Here is a 6,000-nt window from a genome sequence, read left to right as displayed (position 1 = left end):
CGGAGTACTGTGTGACACAGCGATGGGCTCTCAGGGCATCTCGGTGGCTTGGGCTGGATGCGGTGAAGAGGAGCTCCTGAGTTGACTCGGATGAGTGCATGCAGTTTTTGCACGATCTAGGTTTGCTGCGCGTGGCCGACGGGGAGAGCGCTGGATCTTCCGATGGCGAGGACGAGGACGAGGGTGGGATCTACTAGAGATCGAGACAAGGTGCTGGGGTTTGTCAGATCTCTGATTCATGTTTATATCGTCGTATCTGGGGACGGTGTATTACATCTGTACATTATAGACCACCACTTTGATGGATTGGGCACGACATGATAAGCCAAAACTTAGAAAAAACGCACGTGGTTTTGTTGCTTCTGCTTGAGCTAAACTTGTCACGAATGCTGGCGATGGAGCATGCTGGTGTATACTAGATACTCTCTCGTTGTTGTCTTTCGGGTTCTCTGTGCTTGTGGAACTATTGACGGGAGTGATGTGACCAATGCTACGTTAATCGTACCTCCTTGTAACGTCTGATAGTATTCGTAGCTTGTAGTGGCTTATTCTACGTCGTTGGAGGAACTTCCCTGGTGTGGCTCTGGGCAGGTCTGAATACAGTTGTTGCCGACTTGTATACGCCGCGGCATAATGCTCAAAGGACTCGTTGTTCCAAGAGACCATCTTCAACTCGTTAATACGGTAGGTTCGTAACGAAGCTTGGCTTCTGTTAATAATAGCCAATACCTAAGGTAGTGTCGCATAAGGTACACACTACTACTAGCTCAATGGTGGTCACGATACCTTCCGGGGCAAGGACCGACTTGGGTTCCAGAAGACCTGACTGGTAAATAACATGCTTCCTGGATGTACAAGTACAAATGTTACATAGTTCCTATGACGATCAGATATTCCCTCCCGAGTTTAGTCTTGTGGTAATGGAGATAAATCAGAAGACTCTCCTCGTCATGAACAACATCGGAGGAGCACGAACATCAAGAGACATTACCCGTGATTATTTAGGCATCTTCTACGGGTATACCCCAAGAGCGAGACAGATCTACTTGGATACAGTCAATTCAGGATGACCAGATACACAGATACAATACCAACGATCGAGTTACCCTGTTACGACCTCTTGTTTGCCATAAGCCACCTACCCTAAAGGCATCATGAGAGCCACGACTACCTGGTCCAGTTCAACACAAGGAAAGACATGAATAAATTTCCCCGCCAAATGTCTGTAACGGCAATTCCCACATGTTTCTGGTATTGGTTTCAAGCTCGTAGCATTGCAAGAGACCACGTATCGTAACTCGAGCAGTCCATCAATTAGAAGGCACTCGTCCGGAAGTACGGCCACCATCAACCAGGGGTTTGAGAGGGAATCTGGATAAACGGCAACAGAGGCAGTGATAGCGCCAAACAGAAATCTGATAGCCCGAAACTCCGCCACCACGAAATCCAAGTGGTGAAATACAGGCCTACAATAGTGAGAGAGCGAGCCAACGGCTGAGGTGCCATGCACCAGTCGTATCGCCTGTTTGCAAACCCGCGTTTCATGGGACGGCTTTGACGGCACGGAGCAGGGCATACCACCAAATGGGGAGAGGGAGAGGGAGTGGGAGTGGGTGGCTAGCGGTGGAAATAAGGTAGAGGGCTTTTTACCAACATTGGCAGTTGGTGATAAGCATATCTGTCCATCTTGCGGCGCATGCCATCATCCCGCGGCACAGCGACCCAGAGATCGTGCCGACGCAGCCGTTATTGGGGGGTGTCTAATAAGAAGTGGTTTGGTTTACTTTAGTCAAGCGGTCGGGTTATTTCCGCAGCTTCACCACTTTGTATGTATCTTGCAGTACTGTACGAATACCGAAGATGGATAAAACGGCAACGCTCGGTGCTATAACAATAATTTTACCTATCACCGTTGATATCGATGGGACTTGCAGAGAGAAAAATGGAAGGAAATAACGGGTCTTGGAACAACAGGACTCGGCCGTGCCAAGCACCGAAACTTTCGGCCCTTTGCATTATTACCGTTGGTCGTATTCAGTGAGTGAGTGACGGAGCTGCAACTTTGTTTCCAGAAAGCAAGCCCTGATCAGTCACTGACTATAATTAATGTAATGCCCTAGAATGCCCTAGAATGCCCTAGAATGCCAACCGTGAACTCGAGACGGACAGTAAAACTGGTTCTCCAAATGCCTCTTTGTACGCATACTATACGCATAAATCGGTTATAACGGCGTCGCTGGTGCGGCGTCTCTTTATTGACTATCTCCGGTTTTGCCGGGTCCCGCGTAATCTTTTCTCTTTTCGACGTCTCATGTCAAATTCCATGGCACGTTAAGTTCAGTCGAGTTAGTCAACTCAACCGCAAAAGTGCCCTGCCTGTCCTCCACTCACTCGATGCCTGCGAAACACGAGACACCTAAAGAGGCCGGGGTCTCGTCTTTGTCACTTACTGCTTTGAGCAACCCCCCTCTTCAGAGTTGGGAAATAAGCTTAAGATGGATCACGGTATGGGACAGGGTTGTTTGAGGAACTCTGTTTTTCGGCAGTCAATGACCTTTTCGAATATATTAGTTCGGGTAATTTAGTGATCTGTTCTTTGTGTGATCTATGTATGCAATCATTTGCTAGGTACTCTATGGACTTTTCATCTTTTTTCCTCGTATTTCGTTGGCATCAAAATGAGACAACAGCAAACATCAAGAAACCAAAACCACGCAAAATGGATGATCGATGCCGACTTATCCATGAGACCCCTTGTTCGGGAAATGGGCACACATTCCGTTAGATAATACAGTATCCGCTAGTGGAACCTCTGACGATAGAGGTAGGTCCAAGGTGTAAGTATGTATGTATCGGTAACGCTTTGATCTCTCTCTGGTGATCCATCATCATGGATTTTTTTTTTAATCTTCGTCCTTCTTTTTTCTCTCCTGGTCTCCTCTTTTTTTCTCTCTGGATCCACGAATTTGTTCCATTTTCCTTCTTTCGCCCCATCATCGTGTAAACAATTTCGTCATGCGTGACAAATAGCTTCACCTTGACCATGTCACCTGTTTTGCTTTATTTTTATTTTATTTTACTATTCTTCGATACGAGACCCATCTCATCATTCTAAAGACAACCTTGCCTATCAAGGGCAATAATTGGACTGTCGTAATTCGTTTCGTCGTAACATAACCCGTCCAATCAGGTCGCATTGATGACCCCCCTTTTCAGCCTCATCTGACAGAAGGTCTGGACCCTCCAAGGGCAGATTTCAGTGGTTATGCTTACCTCTATTGCTTGTTGATTACGGGCTAGCCTGAGCTTAAAAGACACCGTGAGTCCTGTCTGCCTGCCTGTCTGAGTAAAAGGCAAGGTACCATACCATGAACTATTTAGCCAAAACTGAACAAACCTGGTGCTGTCAGTACCACGCGCCAAACGCCCGCCGCCGCTTCTCGGCGTTATATCACATTCACCAAAGATCCTGGCGGTGTTTTTGAGTTATATAAAGTAAAATAAAAAAGACGCCAGGGGATCGGGGTTTAAACCTTTCTCTTTCATCCCAGCGCAATAATGCATGGCGCCCAGTCCAGACTCTGACGATAGGTGAGTCTCGGCGAACCTTGGCGGGGGCCAAGATGGACGGACTTTTGGCTCAAGATGCGAAGCAAATGGCGCTCGCTCTAAGCGAGGCCACTGGCTCTTGTTCTAATAAAGTCTTATCGTGGCGGTGATGGCTTGGTTTGCAGTGTAGCTTTCCTTTGGTCCTTGTGTTGATTGAGGCTTGTCACGATGCAGAGTAACGTGTGATGACTTTGGGCCTGCCAAGTTGCACTAATCACTCAAACTGGTGGATTTCTGTGGTCCATTCTTTGGATCAACAGGTCACGGAACTTTATCTGTCAGAGTTTTAACCTCGTGGTTTCGGTGACAATTAAGCTTAGCATCAGGGTTTGCCGTAGTACGAGTAAGTCGACTGTGCAGTTGGTGATTGGGTTCTCACCGTATCATGATGTATGGTGTCATAATTAAGAACACCAGGCAGCATAGCAATAATATCAATGCCAACGAATGAATGAACTTGAATATTGATTATCTTTTGCTGAGCCACCACATTTGACGATATACATACATAGGGTAACGTGTTAACAACCCCTTTATCTGCCTCAACCTTGTCGGCTGGACGGGTAGATCGGCGACACTTGGGTTATACCATGATCCGATTACTGGGGTTGGCCAAAGGTCAGAGTCACAATGGCACAGACTCGACAGAATAACCAACCCATCGACGCCTTCATGGATACGTCTCGACGATATTGCTATGTAGCGACCTGGGAGTGGGAGACCTGTCGAGCCAATCATGGCGGTTCAACGGTTTATGATGCGATGGTTAAAACAAATAAGCATGCAGCCACCGAGCGCCAAGCTTTTTATCGGGCTGCACGGTAAAAATTTAAAAACAGAGATAGAAAGCTTCGCCCGCTGAGGGAGGGAGGGTCAGAGTTCACCAAGTGAGCCTGTGGCGTCAGCCGAGTCATTATGGACAGGGATCTGAACGGACAGATCGGCACGCGAGAATTAGAAATATGGAGAGGCCTTGTCTAGCGCGACACCTTAAGTCCTTAACAGCACATGGGCGAGCTTCGAGATGCCGATATATCCAGATGGTGACATTGGATAGACTCCGCCATGACGATTGCGGCCTATTTCATACCGCTGTTGCTTCGGACGCCTTGCGCGTGATTTAGAACGCAACTTATACGACTCAAAGTGACAACTACACAGCAGCAAATCGCACTATTATCATCACCTCTCCCTCTTGGCAACAGAGCCTCGCTTCTCCTGTCCGCGGTTAGCGGCCTCTTAGCAGAAAGCCAAGACAAATCTTTGATCCACCCGGCACCGCGAACACGCCCGGGAATAAGACTCTCAGTGAGGTGTGCCCCAGATAATGCCATACAATCGTAATCAGAATCAGAAACGCCCATTCTTGTTTCCGCTACGTACCACTAGACCACCCCTGCAAAGCCGAAAAGCCAAGACGGTTGCGACGGCATCTCGCAACATACCAAGACCACATCTCGCAAGCCACGGGCTCCAATTGACGGCCAACCATGTGTCCACTTTCCTCCTTTGCGGGCTCAGGCAGGGTCTACCTGGACGCTGAGCACATTATCTCCTCCTGATGAGCGTCGCTGCGTCCTTGGGATTGGAAGACGCGGCTACTTTCTCGTCACTTGTGCTTGTAGAGACACGCCCCAATGCGGAATGACACCCGTGCCAAGCAAGTGGCTGACAACGCTTAAATTCATGCTTAAACCAGGGCGTTTGCTTTTGCTCGAATGAGAGGCCGCCTGACCCAAGGTACCACCTGCGCCGAGCCCTGTCCGATCCGTCTTGGCAGTTTTGAAGGAATCAGTATTTTATTAATTGGGCGACTCGTAAAGTGAGAAAACGCCATTGTCTTTTCCGCGGCCAGGAAGAAATTCCATGGCATCAGTGACAGTATTCTTGGCGGCATCAGCTGCGTAGGTAGGTAGAACAAGGCAGTTTTGCTCAACCACAAGCATTGGCACTCTACACAAAACGCTTCACAAAAAACAACAGTGCTGACTGACAAGGCTTCCCGCCGAGCCTTGGTAATCCTCACAATCCATCGTTGTTTCATCAACATGGCAATGTAATTGGAGCGTCTCGCCTGTCGTATTCCATCCTTGGTACATACTTGACTGGGTTGCGCGTTAGTGTGCACCGTCCAGAGCCGATTTTCCGAGCTCAGCCCTCAGACGACAAGCAGCTCAAATGGCCTTCCTCTCGCGTCAATTTCAAACAAACATGGGTCGCATACAGTACATTGCATCTTGGCTCTGTGACACAGCAGAGTAGTATTCATAGGCCAAGCTTTAGACAAGTCTGAAAAAGCAGGGAGTTGGAGGCTTGAGCACTGGCACAAGAGGCATGGCATGGCATGGCATGGCTAGGCATATGATGTCGATCCTGATGCGTGAAGTCTCA

The sequence above is a fragment of the Fusarium fujikuroi genome, chromosome FFUJ_chr07 (assembly GCF_900079805.1).
Source record: "Fusarium fujikuroi IMI 58289 draft genome, chromosome FFUJ_chr07".
NCBI classification, from domain to species: Eukaryota; Fungi; Ascomycota; class Sordariomycetes; order Hypocreales; family Nectriaceae; genus Fusarium; species Fusarium fujikuroi.
This window is presented reverse-complemented; position numbering follows the sequence as displayed.